The sequence below is a fragment of the Pinus tabuliformis genome, chromosome 6 (assembly GCF_031772625.1).
Source record: "Pinus tabuliformis cultivar Carrire ecotype Pingquan chromosome 6, CPIR1, whole genome shotgun sequence".
In the NCBI taxonomy this organism is placed as follows: Eukaryota; Viridiplantae; Streptophyta; class Pinopsida; order Pinales; family Pinaceae; genus Pinus; species Pinus tabuliformis.
The window spans coordinates 625139379-625161274 of NC_142292.1; the positions used below are offsets into that span (position 1 = coordinate 625139379).

Here is a 21896-nt window from a genome sequence, read left to right on the forward strand (position 1 = left end):
TCTATGCATGATAATGTGGTCTATAGTAATGAATGACATGTTCTATGTTTGTCCTAGCCTTCAGCTCTTATTTGGCGTGTAGATTTATAGCCATATGTTGATCTTGTTTTTCAAAGAATTTCCACAAAAATTCACCAAAATGGTGTTAATCACAGTGGTCCTATAATTAGAGTAACTGCTTTTACCCCCTGTTTAAAAATTAGGTACAATGAGGCTTTGAACCCAATGCTTAGGGAATCACTACATAGCTACAAAATTGAAGAGTGTGAGTGTGAGAAGGATGAGTATAAGCCATCCAATAAAATTTAGCTCGGTAATATTCAATGTCCTTAATTTTCCCTTTTGTGAGTCACCTAACCCCAAACTTTGCGTCTTTTGGGGGAAAAACCGTCCTACCTAGAAATGTCTGAAATTTTGTCTAGAATATTAGGCAATTCATCAACATTTTAAAGGTAGGAATTCTAATTTGTCAAAATAATATATCATTTTATTTAGTTTTACGAGTCAAAATTTGCTTCCAAAATGTCTTCGGATCTGACTTACATAGGTGCAAAGGCTTATCTTACTTTCTAGTTATGTAGATTTTTTTTTTTCGTTTTTTCTCATCTTAATTAGGGATTTGTATCTTTTTATCTAGTAAGATTTCAAGGAATTATTAGGGGTATTCCTAGTGAATTATCTAATAATTTTGTACATGTTATTATACCAAAGGTTGAGAATTTGATTTTCCTTTCATACAACACTCCAAGTGATAATTTTCATATGGAAGTAGTGAGAGTTATCATAAAATTATGATAGAGGTCTTCAATATTATTCTTATATAATGTGAGATTTAATTTTGTATTTAAGTCCTTTAAGAAAAGATCAATTTTTATCTTTTTTCCAAAAGAAATTACTTTTGTTATTTAAATTCTCTTCAAAATGACTTTATGCCTAACAAAGTTTAATTTATAAGGTTAAAGACCTATAATTAAAGTAATGATAATGATTACTCAAAATTCTATACAATAATATCTAATATCACATATTTCACAATAGGAACCTACGGATAAAAATCATGAAATTATTGGATCTTTCTAATTGTATAACTTATTTAGTTAACTAATATAAAAATCTTTTAAAACCATAAATAATTATATTTAAAATTGTTGCTTAAAATTATAGTATGATTAGTTACAATTCTATTATTAAAAATTTTACCATCATTTTTAATAAATATCTTATTTCAAACATTTATAAATTTTTTATTTCATTTATTTTTCTTCTGAAAATTAATTAATTAGCATTGAATAACAATTTATGATATATATAACAACATTAATAATTAATATTTAAACCCACTGCAAAGTAAGTTTCTATATATATTTTTTATTTATGAAAAGTATAATTAATAAACAATACTTCGTACCATTAATATGTCAACTCTCTCCAATGTCAACTTTTATAAATTATGTTAATAAAATTTTGATATATAAAATGCAAAAGATGACCTATTACGTCCACTATGGAGCGTGTAATAGAAGACTGTACCATATATAAAAAATGATAGGAATAAAGGTGGAAGCCGTATCCACGAATTGACTGGAATAAATTAAACAGTAATTGAAGGCTGGATTTAAACAGTCGAGCCAAAAGCACCAGCCACATATTTTACTACTAAAAGGAATTCACGACACGAATGATATTCCCGATACAAGTAGAAGAAAGATCCGACTTAAAAAGCGATGGAGAAGAGGTCTGGCGGGCTAAGCGTTGGAATAAAACTAGCATTTGCACCTAGTGTTGCAAAGGAAACGCCGTAAGGCATAGTGTGTGGAAGAATATTGAAACGTGAATAGGCTTTTGCGGGCTTTTTTCGAAGCAAGGGTCGATGAATTCGAGCTTTTATTTGAGGGAGCGATGCCGAAAATTGTTGAAATGGAATGCAAGCAGCCATAAATATGCATCGAACTTGTTTAGAGACCTTTGTTTGTTGCTGGAAAAAATTGTGGAGTTAAAGGTGAAGATAAATGAATGAATCCATGCGAACAACAACCGGGCAACCATATTGATTTGGAAAGGGCTATTTAAGAAATCATTATTCAAGTGGGAAATTAAATTAATATGCGAACAACAATCGGGCGACCATATTGATTTGGAAAGGGCTATTTAAGAAACCATTACTGAAATTGAAAATTAAATCAATATGAAGATATATTGAAAACATGTATTATAATCATTAAAGTCAATTGATTTTGCAAACAAAATATGTTAAAACTCATTGACAATGAAATGGTTGTGAGGACATAAACTACAAAAATGGCATTGATCTCGAAACATCCCTTTTTAAGCTTGAAACGGGAAACACAAATAGTTGCGAGGACATGAACTATCAAAATGGTATTTGATGTTGAAACATCCTTTTTTAAGTGTGAAATGGAAAATACAAATAGTGTATTGTAACATCCTTTTTAAAGTTTGAAATGGAAAATAGAAAGTGTGTTGTAACATCCTTTTTAAAGATTGAAATGGAAAACACAAATAGTTGTGAGGAAACAAAGAATGAAAACGGTATTCGATCTTGAAACATCCTTTTTCAAGTTTGAAATGGAAAATACAAACAGTGAATTGTAACAAAAGAGGTTCGAGGAGGAATATAGTAGTCTAAAGAACATTGTGCTTGTCATTCTATATATGAAGTTCTACGAATACATGGTGGAGGCAGCGAAGGCCTGAAGAAGCAGCAATGGACCTGCAAAATATATATTTTGTTAGAATTAGTAATATGTAAATCAGTTGCAGAAATTTACTAGTAATACTCTGAAGGTGAGTTGTGTTAAAATGAATCTGGAATGAATGGTAAAGAAGTTACCTTTGCTATGGGGATCCATATATTGTTAGTGGAAGATGCATGGTGAATAACGGCATATTGAACACCATTGGAGGGCAACGCATAGCTGGAGACGCAGTTTTTTTTGCATGCCAATATACATGTAGTTGTGTAGGTATGTTATTTCTGAGCCCATGTGGCCTGCTGCAAAAGAAAGAAAAGGTAAGAATGAGATGTACAGATAATATAAAGACATTCCAATATTTGTTTATTTACTAATAATGATCAAAGTTTGTTGTTGTTGAAAGATATGAAAAGTATGTTATGAAATAGAATGAGGTAAATAAATGGAGGAAACATTTCGGTGATGTCAAAGTACGGGTTGGAGCAGATTATCTGGAGGCGGCATTGAATGGAGAATTTCTTCCGTGTGTTTTCTGCGAGCAATGTTTTTGTTGTCCTTCATTTTACTGTAACGATCGAAACTGAATGCGGGGTTAATTCGGAGATCTTGCAGAGAAGGCACTCTTGAAATAGCTGTGAATGTGAGACCTTGACGTTCTGTTTTTCCAATGTCAATTGTTGCTTTTGGAAGGGTCATACCCTGAGATTTGTGTATGGTTAAAGCCCAAGCCATCTTCAGTGGAATTTGTGCACGACCATTTCTTTTTACTGCTGGAATAGGCAAGTGAGTGGGGTTTCTTTCATCCCAAGGAGGCCCAATGTACTTGGGGAAATCCACGACAACAAATGTTGGAATTTGTGGTGGTGCAGTTGATTCTTTGTAAAAGATGGTTACAATTTTTCCAAGGGAACCATTAACAAGACCGGCTGAAACCCAAAGGTTGGAAGTCAACATAACTTTTTCGCCATTGCATAGCAATACAATTCGCTCAAGTTGCTCATCTTCAGAGGAAAGACTGGAATATGTGTTGTCATCTTCAGCAATGGATCGTGCGATAGGAGTGTTTAGAGATTTCATCATTTGCTTATTATGGACCGTTGTTTGAGCATTTGTTGGAAATAGATGCATGGAATCATGGAATGAACATATTTCTTCTTCTGATAAAAAGGAATCTGTGCGCGACATGAGTACGTTGTAGTCGTCGATTGTTGGATTTGCATCTCTAATGTTCTGGAGAATGTTCCTGAAAGTAACCTGTGCGATGTCGTCGCCCTGTTGACGAAATATTGTGTCCAATGTGATGACTGTGTTGAAGGTGTTCCATAGTGCGCTTCCGTGGCTCGTCCCTGCATATAGAGGTATGTCTTTGACGGGTGGTAGCTGACCGAGATCACCAACCAATATTATGGAACAACCACCGAAAGAAGTGTTTCTTTGGTGGGGAAAAGCCTCGCGAAGACGTTCATCAATATGGCTGAGAAGCTTTGGCCCAATGAAGCTCATTTCATCGATCAGTATGTATCTTATATGCCTGAGTTCTTCCTGGAATTTTGCAAGAGCACTACCTTCCAACGGCATAAGATCCTTTATAGGAAGGTGCAAAGCAGAATGGATTGTCGACGCTTGTATGTTGAAGGCAGCAACCCCTGTAGGGGCGAGGAGCATGATCGGTGAAGGTTCCAGGCTTGCAAGGCCTATGAGCATATCTTTGATGCAATTAATAAGGAGGGATTTTCCCGTACCAGCAGTGCCTTGTATTATCATTCTGAGAGCGGGTAAATAATCTTTCCTAGCAAAATGATTAAGAATAATATTTAGAGCTTTTCTTTGCATTGGAGATAAAGTAGGAAGGGTCGGCAGGGTATGTTGATGTGTTTGAAGAATGCGGTGGATGGAGCGGCTATTCTCAATGAATTGTATTGCATTATTCTGTAGATCCAATGGGATAGTGGTATGATTCCAGTTATGGGTGTCATCAAAGCCACGAAGACCAAGCATGTCAAGGTCGTTTATGAGAAGCTCATTTGTAGGGTGTAATTGGGAAAGTAATTCCCATTCATTTATTTCCATGGCGTCTGCTGGATTGGCTTCATTCATAGCTGAGGTATCATTTGCGACAGATTCAATATCAGATAGTGTGCGGTGTTGATGCCAAGGATTGTAGAATGGGCGAAATGCTTGCCAATTTGCGATGAATTCTGCAGCAGAATCTCCTATATCTTGTACGATACGGCGAAAAGGTTTGTATAGCATAAGCTCAACCCTGCAAAAGTCAGCGTAGCAAGGTTCTGTTGTGGATGGTATGGAGGAGTAACGTGGTATGACCCGAACAATTGCCTTTGTAGGCCTTTGTTTCCATTTGTTTATTTTGCGACGAGGATCATATGACCAGGATCTTGCCAACTCTATTAGGGATGTGGACTCTAGGGTAGAAGGGCGCTGGATATATGTATCTATGAAGTGCAGGGATGTAGTGGAGGCGGTGTCCGTCTGTGGAAGGCGCATAAGAATTTTTTGGTTTACATTTAAAGAAATGAATGGGCGACTACATAAGGTTAACGGTAATTTTTGTAGCATATGGCAGGTTTCTTGGGCTCCAATGTCACGATCAACAAGGGTTTCTGCAAGAAATTTTCGAAATGCGGATGTTGCTGGGTCAGCAATGGGTGAAGCCAGGACAATTCTACGTAGCATGTCGTGGAAGTTTTCAGATTTTTTTTCTGCTTTGGATGCATATTTGGCGATATATTTTTGAACAGCGTGTATGGAGAGTACTGGTTGGCAGTCAACATTTGCACGCCAAATAGATAGGATGGTAGGGTTATGGCTATTGAGTCGATCGTCGTTCCAAGCAGGGGTGTATGTTTTTTGGCCATTGGAATCAATGAATAAGGCCGATTTTGGATGTAATTCCCACAGTGCTTTATAACGACATTGGAGTGAGGATCCATTTTTTCTTAAGCACGTGCTTTGTGAGCATTTTGTGTGACGTTCAACACAATTGACGAGTTGTTCATAGTCACTGAAAGGATTGGTTCTGAAGATTTGCGGTGTGGACAACAGGCAAGGGTCTTCAGGATTTGTCCAAGCATTTGGTTGGTTTGAATTCGAAGGAGCACGAGGGTTCCAAGCGGAAATATATTTGTCGAAGAACTGCCTTGCAATATCGACTGCTTCTGTGTCTTCCCAGTTGAGATTCTCCATATCAGGTGCATTTTCTATCCAAAGGAAACCATGGATGTGCGCAGATCCCCTATGTTGCCATTCATACCTAACAAGTATGCGTTTTTGTAAGATAATTTTGCAATAGGTGAGGAATGTTGTTTAGAGTTCTTGGAGGAAAAAAAATGAGGTAGAATGCGTACCTGTACCAGTAATCTTTTGTATTCAGGTGTTTCTCCAAGATAATCTCACGAAATGCTGTGAATCTATGGTGCATATATAGTGATGTTAAATGTGGGTTAGAGATAATGTTATCATTTCTCCACTTTTGTTGTTTTCCAATATCAGTAGGAAGACATCCGGGCATGACTGCATGAAGATCAGGCCATTTTGTATCAGCTGCACTTAATGTGAAGAAGAACGTCGGGCAATCGAGTTGAGATATCATGTCCATTAGTTCATTTTTAGCTTTGTGCCAAAATGACCTTGTTCCACGTAAAGAGCTGCCGAATCGCATGACTTGCTCTGCTAATTGCTCATCTGGAAATTGTTCTAATCGAATGTTCAGATCTTGAATAGATATTGGAAAGTTATCTGTGATGTTTTTTTTCACAAAAAACGACGCTGTTGCTTGACTGCGATGCCGCATCATGAGATTATATATGTAATAACGAAAGCGTGGGTGGCTTCCAAATCTGTTATCGGAGTAACGTATGAGATGAAGTGCATATTCATGTAACTGCACTGCTTTCATTCTTGGCTGATTTGGCATTGCAGCGCCTGTCGGGAAAAGGGCGGGGAAAGCCATGGAGAGTAGACCTTCTGTGTTGTATTCATTGACTGGCGATAAACCAATTGTTGGCCACTCAATTGTAGTATCAGATTGGTGGTTGTAAGCATGCAAATAATGGCGGATTTCTTGGATTTCTGTATTTGTATTGGGTATGATGGGTACGAACGATGATGTTTGGCCAGCGGATGGGTCTGTGAAATCTTCGGTGAGCTCATGGGGTGGTTCAAGTGGAAGGCGAACAGTGGTTTCTGTAGTATTGGAATGGTGAAGGGAGGAGGAGACATCGGTGGGGATTGCTGGTAAGGATGCCAGTGCATTGGAATCAATACGAACATTCTTATAGTATGGGTCATTAGCCAATTTGTATTCCAATGCAGCGAGAACGCGATGTCTACTGACAATGAAATCATAAGCCTTATGGTCACTACTATGACGCGTGACAATTAGGATGTCCAAGTGCTCAACACGGCGTGGCAACATGTTTGCGATTTTTGTTATGTCTTGAGGAAAACAAATTGTGTGGCCACTGTATTTATACTGGCCACCACGTGCATGTGTTACCTGCAGTATAGGGTTAACCCTAGCAATGAGCATTTCTTCTATTTGTGAAAGAGACGTAAGGGCAACTGGTAGAGGGCCAGGGTCCATGTTGTTTGATAATGAGAAGCGATGACCCTTTGTTTCAGAGGCGCATCTGGAGCAGCAAGACATGTGGTTGGAATTGCGGATATGTATTCCAGGATATGATTCAAGACAAATGGAGCATGGGCATTTAGGTGGAAGTGTATCAAGCTTTGAACGGAAATCTCGATGTGCTTGATCAGTATAAACGTTGCTGAAAGCATGTGCAAAGGAGGGGTTAGGGCAATGAGGCATGGATGCATTTGTTTGAGAGGTTTGCTGAGAAGATAAAGAGTCTGATAATTGCAAGGGAGGATTGTTTTCAGGGTGGGCCATTTCAGACGAGGAAGGTTGGTCACCCTTTTGTTTTTTGTGTTTTTGACATTCTACGATGTTTTTCTTTGCTTGGTAAAGCTCACGGCGCCGTGCATTTATTCGTTCTTTATTTGTTGCATAGTATCTTCGAGCACGTTCATTATTAGAAGAAGAAGCCATCCGCAAAATTTATGGCACCTATAAGCAAGGGAGGGGAAAAGAAGAATGTTATTTAGAGACAACAACCACGTTATTGTATGAAAGCGAAAGAAGGGTAAAAAATGCAAGCGAAAGCAAAAGAAGGGGAAAAAATGTAAGTTCTGAACAGTGCCATGTGAATTTTTTTATTTGAGAAATGTTTTTGAAAGAACGTATTAGTATTTTTTCTGCATACATGTAGGTAGTTTCATGTGTAAAGCTGGTAAAAGGAAAAAAAAAATGTGATTTTGTCTACTAACATAATGCTAGATACAATGGAGAACAAATATTTTTTTCAATGGTATATAAGAAAATTTCATAAGAAGACATGCAACAATATATCTTGTAAAGTTGTATTTATAAAATTGGACAATAGGAATTGCCAAAAAGCAAGGAACACATTCTGCAATATTTATTTACAATGTCGAGATGCTCTGAATTTCTCGAAGGATGTTTTTGCATTCTGTCGGGAAATGCAGTTTTTCTTCTTTTATGATAACGCATTTCAAGCGCGGGACTTCTTTAAAAGTTTCTGTCTTCACCGATAGTGTGAAGATATGATCTGTCCATAGAGCTCTAGAGACAATTTCCTTGATTAGTTCTGGATCTGAAGACAATAGATAGAAGTCTTTGGCATTATTTCCAAGAATTGTAGAGCCCGCGTCTTCGAAAGCAACAGTTGAAGCCAATTCACCAGTGTGATCTTGTATGTCGATTTTCAATAAGTATCTGTAATCACAGTCGCTTACTTCAGCGTTGCATTTTGGACAGAACCAAACCCCTGTATTTTGTGGAATAAGTTTTTTCATGCATTTTCTCCCACCAACAATCGACGGGCAAGAAATGTAGTAAAAACTATCCATACCAATTTTTGTTATTGTGCCCTTTAGTTGGAAAAATGTTGGTTTCTCTAAGGAATCCATACTGTAAATGTCAGCAATTGTTAATTTTTTTTGTTGGTGGCATAAAGGAGATCTTGTTGTCAAAGATGTTGAAGCAGCAGTCGAGCCTTCTTTTTTAAACCACGACTTTAGCGCATGGGCCTCTTCAATGTCAGGATCTACAAGAACAATGGATCTTGTTGTAGTGCCGATATTTTTCCCATTAAATTCTCCAACACGTGCAGATTTGATTGCAATGATGGGGTTATTTCCTGTAGCACATAGGGAGGAGATTTCCTGTGAAATGGCATTAAAATTATCTCCCCAAAAGATTGCATCTATACTATACCCTGACATGTCTTGGAGCTGTACTGTTTGTTTATTGACTTCAGAGCCATCTCTTCTACGTATAGTGCATACACTGGAAATGTCTGTGACAACACCAAGAATATCAACAATGGAGTTGACGTTTGTTGTTCTGATATCATCAATTGATTTTATACTGAATTGCACTGTTGGATTATGTTTTTTTTCACTGGCAACATGTTCTATGGTAGATGTTGCATTCAACAAAACTTCCCAGTCATTGTTCAAGTGGTTGTATTGCTTATTAGCCATTTTCACATTCCCTTTAGAAACAATGTAGACATTTCCATTTTGGATTTTGTCGAAAAAATAATCCGCGACATTGTTGAAACATGTGATATGTATTTCTCCACCCTCTGCATCGAACAGGTCAAAACCAAACACTTTACCGGGTCCGTACTGATTCTGAAAATGTCGAAGAGCTGTTTTCCTTTGGACGTATCCTTTTATGCACCAGTTTGAGTGGTAAGGGTTTAACGATTTGATGGGAATTTGAACCGGTTGAACGGACGGGGTTGGAGTAGTTGGAAGAGGGCATTGCCTTTTTGATGGAGGATGTGGATCCGATGAGGATGGAGAGTTTTCATGAGATGTGATGGGGATACTCATAGTTTTTGGATTGCCAATCAAGGGTGCAAATGAAGTAGATATTTCAAAGTCTATTAGCTTTATAGACCTACACGACAAATGAGAGTCAAAGGAATAACTGTTAGGAGCGGTTGTGTTAAAAGTAAAAAAATGTTAAATTTGAAATAAGAAATTTATAACAAACTTACGTTGAAGGACCAATAGCTGAGGTAGTCCAACTTTTAACATTTATAATAGAACCCTTTTGTAGCAAGCCCGTTGCTACGAGATCATTGAAATCTTTTGGAAGCATGATGTGTTTCTTATGTGTTCCGTCTGAAATTGCAGTACGATATTGTGGAGTTGAATTTTGCATTGATTGTATTGGCTCAAGTTCAGCAATTTGTAGGTATGGTTGAATATGAGTTGATCCAGATAACATTGAGGAAATTGCATTTTCAGTGAGGTTTGATGTCATTTTTTGGTACAAAACAAAACACAAAAATGTTGAAAGAAGCATGTTTAGTTTTTTTCTAAATGAGTGGGCATCTAAGCTTGTAAACATAATGAAGAAAGATAGTTATTACCAACAACTTTTATACGTTCATTTTTTTAAGCATACTTCCACGAAGCGCAGAGGAAGGAGAGGGAGAAACAAATGAAATAGAAGGTTTGGGGGTAACTCTAGTAGCATCTGGTTGCTGATTTGATTGCCAAAAAATCATGGTGTTTTGAACGACAGAGGTCGAGAAAAGCCATACCAGCAGGTGAAGTGCAAGCCCTGGAAGGGACAATGTAGCCATATGAGGTACACCAACATCTCCCTAGAGGAAAAGGGAGCAGGATTCCCCCGAGGGGAAATCCTTGATTGGTGGACTCCATTTTGTCAAACTGAGACCAACGAGGGAGCAGTGATGTTATTCCGATTTGAATAAATTGTATGACACTTTGACACAACTTGCTTTTTCAATTTTTAAGAGCCGAGAAAAAGCTAAAGACGATTCTAGTCGCCTTCGATTCTAGTCGCCTTCGATTTGGGCAACTCTAGTATCATCTGGTTGTTGAGTTGATTGCTCGAGAATCACGGTGTTTTGAACGGCAGAGGGTGAGAAAAAACATATTGGCAGGCCAATTGCAAGCCCTGGAAGGGTCAATGTAGCCATATGAGGTGCACCAACATCTCCCCTAGAGGAAAAGGGAGCAGGATTCCTCCATGGGGAAATCCTTGAATGGTGGACTCCATTTTCCCACCCTAAGACCAACGAGGGAACAGTGAGGTTATTCCGATTTAAATAAATTTTATGACACTTTGACACAATTTGCTTTTTCATTTTTTAAGAGTCGAGAAAAAGCTAAAGGTGACTCTAGTCGCCTTCGATTTTTAACGAGCCTGAAGTGACAAGTGCTCATGCTTTTTCATTTTTTAAGAGTCGAGAAAAAGCTAAAGATGACTCTAGTCGCCTTCGATTTTTAACGAGCCTGAAGTGACAAGTGCTCAGATGGTCCTTTTCTTTTAAGGAGTCTGAAAAGGAACAAAAGTGACTACTCTGGATATCTAGACAGGGGGATTACCAAACCAATCGCAAAACTGCAGAATACTTTTTATGGTACGGCAGTCAATCTTCCCGAATGCTGTGTTCAGTGCTTTGCGATCGATAGGGCGGCAGACACGGCTTCCTAAGGATAAAGGATATAGCCTACTGTGGTCTCCCAATATATACTCGACGGTACGTGGGAGCACAAGTCCGTACTGGCACTTGTCATTTCAAAGAGGAGGAATCACACAACCTACGATGAAAGTGATAGTTACCAGGCTTTACGACGCCGGAACACGTCTCTAGCCTAGACTTCTAAATGGTGTGCGTTAGGTTCCAAAGCGTTTTTATGTTCATTGAAATGTATTTTACAGTTGATCTTTCTTAAGAAGTTTGCCTTTAAGGTTGATCACGTGATGTACACATACAATTCCTAAATATGCAATCTAAGATGATAAACAATCGTTTACTTTCTTTTTTTGCAATGAAAATCCTAGCTACTAAGGAAAGAGAAGTGAAACTGTTTGAACATAGAGCAGAGAGCACATGCAAAGTCCTAAATCAATTTTCGCATGCATTCTAAATGCAAATGTACATGCATGTATTTGTTTTCCGCTTTCTTAATGTGTGGATGACAAAAAAAATGCCAAGTGGAATATAATATCAATACACACTAAAAAACAAGGCAGCCACGATGGCACCACTTTGCATTAGTTAAACACAAAGGAATAAAGTTTAAATTATCAAGAAAGCATATATATAACTGAATCATTTCAATCGGAAAATAATTTTGAATGAAATTTATAAGACTCTTTAGTTGCTCAGTGGCTAATGTACAATTGATGGAAGAGGATTTTGTATCATGGCCCATGGATGAAATATAAATGAAGCAAAAACTCGGAAAAGAGACTAAGGTTGTTACCGGAGATGATGCAATATAGAAAACGCCCAGAAATGTCCGTCAATGCTGAAAGTTGGATTGCCCAGTGACAAAACAGAGTAGGCCAAGGCAAAGTATCTGTATTCAATATTGTTGTGTGAGTAACCAACACAAGCTGCATAGTGCTATGCAAATTAATAGTCTTTGCGAGAAGAAAACCCAACATAATCCACACAATCTAATCCTCGCAAGGAAGGTTTTGTAGGGATTTAAAGGTTTTCTTATGTTATAAAATCCTAGGCAAATGTGGGTGCCCCAGCAAATAAAAATGTTTACCATAATACCCACTTACTATTAAGCATTGTCTCCAAAGGAACTTGAACAATATGATAAAAGATTGAACTTTTACTTCTATAATATACATAATGTTAAATATATGAAAAACACTTTCTGCTTTCAAGTAAGACTCTATAGTTGCTGAGTGGCTAATGTACAATTGATGGAAGAGGATTTTCTATCATGGTCCATGGATGAAATAGAAATGAAGCAAAAACTCGGAAAGGAGATTAAGGTTGTTACCGGTGTTGAAGCAATACAGAGAACGTCTAGAAATGTCCTTCAACGCTGAAAGTTGAACAGCAACTACAAATTAGTTTGCAACTGCTTCACATATAGTAAAAAATGGATATTGTCAGATAAAGGTAGGGAGAAATTCAATAACAAAACAGAGATTAAACTACATGCAAGATGATCCGAGAACGAGTAGTTTAATATCATCTTTTAATATAATTTGATGGTTAAAAAAATATGTTGCATCATTCAAAAGTTATCAATTCAAATTTACAGATAGAATATGCATGACTTTGCACACAAAAAATAGAATATGCATAACTTTGCAAACTTAAATAGCGATTTCAGAAGTAAAATATATAAATACATTGTATGAGTCAAATTACTTCCAAAGTTAACAAGATTGGATCTCGTTACAAGAACCTCCAGCCATCTTATTGTAAGACCTTCATATTTAAAAACATTTTACCCTACTTATACTCTGTAATTGAGATTATAGCTAGAATATAAGGCTGTACTTCGTTACATGGGAAATATATATATATGCACATCAAAGCCTGATTGAATAACCCGGGAGCATAGTTCAAAACACCAAGTTGAAGCCTAGATTTATATTTAATGTTGCACAAATTTGGCATAAAGCATAGGATAAACCACTGACAAAGTTAACAAAGCCTGATTGAATAACCTGAGAGCATAGTTCAAAACACCAAGTTGAAGCCTAGATTTATATTTAATGTTGCACAAATTTGGCAGAAAGCATAGGATAAACCACTGACAAAGTCAACAAAGCCTGATTGAACAACCTGAGAGCATAGGTCAAAACACCAACTCAAAAGTCTAATCCACTGCCATGTTGTGTGAAATTTGGCCCTTTTGAGTATTAACATTATGTGCCATGTAACGGGGTATAATTTGATGGCATGTTATTGCTGTTTAATTTGAGGACAATCAAGAATAGGACAATACCTTCTTGAGCATTAAATCTTTGATAACAATTTCTGCATAATTCCGAGGGCAATCTCTGTTCTTGTGGTTCAGGTCTTCATTTCTTCAATGAACAGTCAATAAGTATTGCCAGTTTGCATTTTATTCTAAAAAAATTCCAAACAATCCCACTCATGTTTGTGACTTGAGGTCCATCGAAGGATTTTATGCTTTCAATGTATGTTTGGCTGCTGACCCTCTACGTGTTGAATTTCAACATTTTTGTGGTTAGTTTTCTTCTCAGAGTTCGGTTAGAGAATGTATATCTTTCCATGCTAATTTGCTTCTCTGCTTACTTGTGGACCTTTTGGTGCACTTGGTTTGTTGTTTAGTTGGCTTTTTCTTAAATTATTTTGTTCTAGTTTCGAGTTTTTAAGGTTGTTGATTTCTGAGTTTTTCAGCATTTCAGGTCCACTATAATATTTCTTTAACTGTCATAACTCCCAAGGCATAAAAACATAAATTAATGCAGATAACAGGCCAGCTAACCATAGTAATATGTCATATCAAGAAGTTGGTGGAATCATGCCCACATTGGGAGAGGGCTCTTTATCCTCAAGGTTCTATGCCTCCATCCATAACTTGCAGGTTTAGGATCAGTCACAATGGATTTTCATCCATAGCTTCCTTCTTGGACTCTTCACATCACTCTAGCTCAGAAATGGCTAGAAGGATGGTCAAAATTTATCAAACTGGGGAACTTTTGAGCCCTGGAGTACAAACCAGCAACTTCGCCTCTCTTGATGTTCACAAAAAGCTTGGCCTACCCTATGCTGAGGCCAACACAGGGCAATGATTACCAGAAGCTCTAGGATGAGAAGAATGCATCGGCAAGCACTCATCTATGGGGACTATACTCATGGTGCAGGGCACACTGTTCTAGTTAGACATAGCCTAAAAAATCTATAAAGACTGTATACATTAGTTCCGGAACAACCCCAACATAAGCTGCACAATTGATTGTGTAAATGGACAGCTTCTGTGTGAACAACAGCTATTGTTTGCATCTCATTAGGTTTAGTGATATTAGTGTGTGTAATCACCATCGCTCTGAGAGTTTTTTGGAGAAATCTTGAAGGCTAGTGAACAAATCTTGAACCAGAAGTAGAAGAAGTACATTTTGGGGCAGACCTTGGGTTAACTTTTGGAGCAAAATTGTAGCCTCTCTTGAAGCAGGCTTGGAGATGGTAGTATGGTGCCAATAGGTGCCAACAGAAATCATGAAATTGTTAATGCTATTTGATTCAACCTAACAGTGATGTGCTATCAAACTCCTCCAGCTGAAATGCATGCTTGAAGACATCAATTCACAAGTTTTACATGCAATAGCAGAAAATAACCATATGCATAGCCTAGCCATTGAATAGAATTCAATGTAACAATGATGTGCTATCAAACTCCAGCTGAAATGAGTGCTTTGAAAAAATTGACTGGGAAGGGGGGGCTCTGTTTTCTACACGATTAGCTTATCCCAGTTTTATATGCTAAACATTCCCCTAAACGCAGTTTTTGTTCATTTGACCCTTTTGACTATTAACATTATGTGCCATGTAACGGGGTATAATTTGATGGCATGTTATTTCTGTTTAATTTGAGGACAATCAAGAATAGGACAATACCTTCTTGAGCATTAAATCTTTAATAACAATTTCTGCATAATTCCGAGGCCAATCTTTGTTATTGTGGTTCAGGTCTACATTTCTTCAATGAACAGTCAATAAGTATTGCCAGTTTGCATTTTATTCTAAAAAAATTCCAAACAATCCCACTCATGTTTGTGACTTGAGGTCCATCGAAGGATTTTATGCTTTCAATGTATGTTTGGAGTTGTCTCTGTTTAATTGAATGGACTGTGTGCCTTGACAAAAAAGTAAGTGACCTGTTGAGGTAACATATGAACAACTCAATTACGAACACCTAGCAGAAATATCTTCTCATTATTAATTATGGATATTCTACATGGAAAATGAAGTAGATAATGTAGCTCTGATATGATGAGAAAATTATTTGTTGAATATAGAATGTTAAGGTAAAGAATTTAGTTAAGAGGTGAAAAATATATTCCTCCAAAATAGGATAAAGGACAGCTGGTGAAGATAGGTGGCAGAGGATCAGTAGGCAGAAGATTACTTAAGATTTAAGTTGATTGTGTAAATGGACAACTTCTGTGCGAACAACAGCTATTGTTTGCATCTCATTAGGTTCAGTGATACAAGACTTTGGGAGAGAATGAAAATCCTCAGCCATGAACATATTGCACTTCTGTTGGATACGTCACTAATGCATAGATTCGATTCTTTGGTTGACCAGGATATTAACATCATAATTCCTACTCAAATTTTGCATGGCAGAATCCTTAAACACTGCATATTTTGCAAATGACAGATATGGTGGAAATTCATATATCTGTATTGTTCAGAGTTTTAAGAAGCACATGTATCTAAGAATCCAGGAACCTGAGTTAAGAGAAACGAGAAGTTTAGGGATCTGTTTTAAAGGTCATTATCCAGCAATGACAAAAAGGTGAAATTTTGGAGTTGTCTCTGTTTAGTTGAATGGACTGTGTGCCTTGACAAAAAAGTAAGTGACCTGTTGAGGTAACATATGAACAACTCAATTACGAACACCTAGCAGAAATATCTTCTCATTATTAATTATGGATATTCTGATGCTAAATTCTGAGGATCTGGTATAACAGTAGATTCTACACAAAATGGTGAAACCATCTGAGCTCTTCATCAGTAAGAGAAATTCTTGATACAGCAGATAAAGCTCATGATGGGGATATCACTGATACGGTTTAGGCACCTCAGCCTCTTGCAACATAAAGTGGTCTCACAACTATTTCAGCTACGACCAGCAATGACAAAAAGGTGAAATTTTGGAGTTGTCTCTGTTTAATTGAATGGACTGTGTGCCTTGACAAAAAAGTAAGTGACCTGTTGAGGTAACATATGAACAACTCAATTACGAACACCTAGCAGAAATATCTTCTCATTATTAATTATGGATATTCTACATGGAAAATGAAGTAGATAATGTAGCTCTGAGATGATGAGAAAATTATTTGTTGAATATAGAATGTTAAGGTAAAGAATTTAGTTAAGAGGTGAAAAATATATTCCTCCAAAATAGGATAAAGACAGCTGGTGAAGATAGGTGGCAGAGGATCAGTAGGCAGAAGATTACTTAAGATTTAAGTTGATTGTGTAAATGGACAGCTTCTGTGTGAACAACAGCTATTGTTTGCATCTCATTAGGTTCAGTGATACAAGACTTTGGGAGAGAATGAAAATCCTCAGCCATGAACATATTGCACTTCTGTTGGATACGTCACTAATGCATAGATTCGATTCTTTGGTTGACCAGGATATTAACATCATAATTCCTACTCAAATTTTGCATGGCAGAATCCTTAAACACTGCATATTTTGCAAATGACAGATATGGTGGAAATTCATATATCTGTATTGTTCAGAGTTTTAAGAAGCACATGTATCTAAGAATCCAGGAACCTGAGTTAAGAGAAACGAGAAGTTTAGGGATCTGTTTTAAAGGTCATTATCCAGCAATGACAAAAAGGTGAAATTTTGGAGTTGTCTCTGTTTAGTTGAATGGACTGTGTGCCTTGACAAAAAAGTAAGTGACCTGTTGAGGTAACATATGAACAACTCAATTACGAACACCTAGCAGAAATATCTTCTCATTATTAATTATGGATATTCTACATGGAAAATGAAGTAGATAATGTAGCTCTGAGATGATGAGAAAATTATTTGTTGAATATAGAATGTTAAGGTAAAGAATTTAGTTAAGAGGTGAAATATATATTCCTCCAAAATAGGATAAAGGACAGCTGGTGAAGATAGGTGGCAGAGGATCAGTAGGCAGAAGATTACTTAAGATTTAAGTTGATTGTGTAAATGGACAGCTTCTGTGTGGACAACAGCTATTGTTTGCATCTCATTAGGTTCAGTGATACAAGACTTTGGGAGAGAATGAAAATCCTCAGCAATGAACATATTGCACTTCTGTTGGATATGTCACTAATGCATAGATTCGATTCTTTGGTTGACCAGGATATTAACATCATAATTCCTACTCAAATGTTGCATGGCAGAATCCTTAAACACTGCATATTTTGCAAATGACAGATATGGTGGAAATTCATATATCTGTATTGTTCAGAGTTTTAAGAAGCACATGTATCTAAGAATCCAGGAACCTGAGTTAAGAGAAACGAGAAGTTTAGGGATCTGTTTTAAAGGTCATTATGCAAGCAAAGAAATCAAAAGCAGGTACCAGGGATATATGAATGACTTTTCAGCTTGTGAAAGCTGAAGAATACCAATTTCCTTTCTACTACACAATTATAGTGCTCTTGTGCATCTTCCCCAAATTGAAACAGTTGTTATTGTATATAAATCAATTGACTGGGGAGATTCCTGCTGAGATTGGGAACCTCACATCCCTAACCGCTCTTGACTTGGATAGTAATTACCTCACAGGGATCATTCCTAAGGAGATATCTTCATTGAAAAATTTAGGTCTTGTACACCTCTGGAACAACAGCCTGACAGGTCAGATACCAGAAGGTCTTGCTGAGCTTGATCATTTATATGATATTGCTCTGTTCATGAATCAGTTAACTGGCAACTTAAGTATATCAGTACATGCCAAATGGAAGCTTAGGTGACTTTCTGAGAGGCAGTAACGCACATGTGCTTGACTACAATATACGGTACAAGATTGCACTTGGCACTGCTCATGCCTTGTCCTACTTGCACCATGACTGTGTACCCCCCATTGTGCATCGAGATGTAAAGCCAGACAATATTCTGCTTGATGATGAGTTGGAACCGCATTTACCTGATTTTGGAATTGCAAAGATCCTTGATAACATACATCCCATGGGGTGCACAGTTTCAGGTGTTCCAGGTTCTGTTGGATACATTGCCCCGGGTAAGCATACTGTTGCCTTTCATTGTATGTTTACTTTTCCCATCACTCTTCTAGGATGGTTATCTTTCCAATTCAATCAATTAAGCTGCATATTGTAGCCTTATGGGCATTGTGAGATAGTATTGTTAAATCTTTGCTTCCTTGTATGGTCATTAAAGTCAAAATTCTAAAAGAGAAGAAGTATTTGATAAAAACATTTTTTTTACATTTTATTTTATATAGACACATTAGTCCTTACCTAAAAGCATCATGCAGTTGCATAGACCAGTACTCTGGATAGATGTGCAAATCAATGTAATTTTGGTCATTCATGCTATCAGTAGTGATTACAATACGCATGAATGGATTTGATACATAAGCAGGTAAGCTTCTTCTTGAGTGACTGGAATTATAATGCCAAACCTCCTTGTAATTGGACTGGCGTTGTTTGTGATTCTTCTAATACAGTTATTAGAGGCCTTAACTTGAGCTACAAAGGACTTTCAGGCTTTTTGTCTCCTGTAATCTACCAGCTTCCGAAACTTACAGACTTGGAGTTTGCAGGCAACAATTTCAATGGTCCCTTTCCAGCATGGTTCTCTAACTACACTAAATTAGCCAAGTTGGATTTGAGTTTCAATGGCTTCGGGGGTCCTCTGCCTGAAACTATTTCTGATTTTCGCAATCTAGCTTATTTAGATATATCAACTAACCAATTTTCAGGGGCCTTGCCAGAAAGCATAGGAAGACTTGCAAAGCTTGAGTACCTGAATGTCTCAGTCTGCCAGTTCAGTGGTTCAATTCCTCCCCAAATTGGTAATCTCTCTAAGTTAACAACCTTGTTTCTCTCTTGGAATTTCTTTTCCCCTCCATATCTACCCTCAAGATTGAGTAACTTGACTAAATTACAAATCATTCTTTGGTTGACCAGGATATTAACATCATAATTCCTACTCAAATTTTGCATGGCAGAATCCTTAAACACTGCATATTTTGCAAATGACAGATATGGTGGAAATTCATATATCTGTATTGTTCAGAGTTTTAAGAAGCACATGTATCTAACAATCCAGGAACCTGAGTTAAGAGAAACGAGAAGTTTAGGGATCTGTTTTAAAGGTCATTATGCAAGCAAAGAAATCAAAAGCAGGTACCAGGGATATATGAATGACTTTTCAGCTTGTGATGCTAAATTCTGAGGATCTAGTATAACAGTAGATTCTACACAAAATGGTGAAACCATCTGAGCTCTTCATCAGTGAGATAATTCTTGATACAGCAGATAAAGCTCATGATGGGGATATCACTGATACGGTTTAGGCACCTCAGCCTCTCGCAACATAAAGTGGTCTCACAACTATTTCAGCTACGACCAGCAATGACAAAAAGGTGAAATTTTGGAGTTGTCTCTGTTTAATTCAAAAAGCAAGATCCCAAAAAGAAAAATCGGCAGCAATTAAAATAGGCAGCAATTAGAATAGTACTCTGTTCTCGACATTCAAGCACACACTTTACAAATTTTGTAATTCAAACAGCGAAAGTATTTCAGCATCAGGAATTTCAGCACAGAAATTTGTCCCAAGTATCTAGGACTAACCATTCAGGTGACCAACCTTGAAAACCATCGAAATCATAGAGATGAAGGTGAGAAGCGCCAATGTAGTTAGAAAGAGCCGAGGCTCATGCCATCAACCAAAGTGTACTGCATACCTGGAAAAACATTGAACAGGAAAAAAAATAAGTTGGGAAGGCTACCTTCCCCTCTGCAGCGATTTAAGTAAAATAAAAAAAATGATATCAAAGGATTATGTGTGCAGAAGAAGAGCATCCCTCTATCTCGTGTTGGAAAATTGATTAATCAATGCATGATACCCTTCACTGGATAGAGAGTTCATACCTTGGAGGACTTGGATCATAACTGGAACCCAGAAAGCATGTAAGCTTATAAAAGAGACAGCTATGTAGTATGAACAGTAGGAAAACGTAAAAGGGAACAGTAGGAAAACGTAAAAGGGTTTGATAGCTGTGGGTCGAACCTTAAATAGCTACTAATCATGGAGGCCAAATAACTGTCGACAAAGAATCTCTGCCAGCATGCGAAGGCAGCAGAAGAGTCTCATCGCAGAGTCTCTTTGCCAGCATGGGAAGGCAGCAGAAGAGTCTAATCGCAGAGTCTCTTTGCCAGCATGCGAAGGCAGCAGAAGAGTCTTATGGCAGAGTCTATTTGCCAGCAGGCAGTCTATGCGAAGGCAGTAGAAGAGTCTCATCGCCAGCAGGCGAGGTCTGGCTTTTCATGGTCTATTAGTGGGAAAATACATTTTTTTTATAAATAAAACAGATTAAACGAACGGCCCAAAACACTCCAATCATCTAACACACCAAATCAATGGCTCACGATTGCACACGTCACATTTCAGGGATGTCTCTCTCAGAGGGAACGCCTTACGGCGTAAAAATACGCAATACTTTTTAGGGACAACTAAACCGATAAAAGCATATAGACACATTTTTACCTCCAAAATGAATCCCACGTACCTATAAAAATGACTCTAAGATATCTATAAAACAGATAGAGCAAAGATTCAACTGAGTGAGATGACCTGAGAACCATTCGTATATATGTGGGGAAAGTAAGATGCCCACGGCATATGCTGTCAACAAAAAAGAGCAAAGGTGGTGACACTTTCTGCATAAAAAATGCAATATTAAACATTTTGTTGTTGACATTGCCAAGAAGGCATGAAAGGAATTTGTAGAGGTACCATAAACCAAAACCATATGAATAATATGTACTTTTATCTTTTCTTAATGTGCTCAAGTCCACTTTCTCATTCTACATAACGTATTTTGGCATCGGCGTCCATCCAGTAAGAGAATGTCCCTGCAGAGACAGAGAAAACAAAGTAAATTGCAAGTGATTAAACGGGTATAAGTATACACCCAGCCCACCATTTCATAGTTGTATGCCCATACTCCAAATGCAAGCATAGGACTTGCACCACCTTCCGGCTAAGAGGGATTGTTCTTTTCTTGCTTTCTTCGTGAGAACTCGGTGTTTGGGAATAAAAAAAATGATGAACAACTTCTTGAGCTTGGGGGTTGGAATTTTAGGTTTCTCGGCATGATGCAGGGTTTCCCTACTTACACTCACAGTATGTATCTAAAATGCATAAGTACGTTTGTCTCAAGAATTTTAACTCTCAAACGAGTCAAAATCTCAACCATCAATGTTTAAGGACACCTTTCTTAGTCTCTGCAGAATAATTTGTTAAAACCCAATATAGCCTAACCCTTAAGAAATATCCACTTATCAGGATTTTAATCATTTCTCAGGTCTTCATTTGTGAATTTATTAAAGCCTTTCAT

The 21896-nt window shown here is 37.4% G+C and overlaps 1 long non-coding RNA gene across 1 annotated transcript; it reads right to left on the reverse strand.

Annotated features, from left to right (window-relative positions):
• Window positions 1-2647: 2647 nt before the first annotated feature.
• LOC149260173 (uncharacterized) lies at window positions 2648-20682 on the reverse strand. Its single transcript, XR_016248041.1, has 6 exons — window positions 20428-20682; window positions 20144-20240; window positions 12612-12656; window positions 12075-12170; window positions 2852-3013; window positions 2648-2731 (listed from the first exon to the last, which is right to left on the reverse strand). It is a non-coding gene; the product is annotated as an uncharacterized LOC149260173 (long non-coding RNA).
• Between the last annotated feature and the right edge of the window lie 1214 nt (window positions 20683-21896).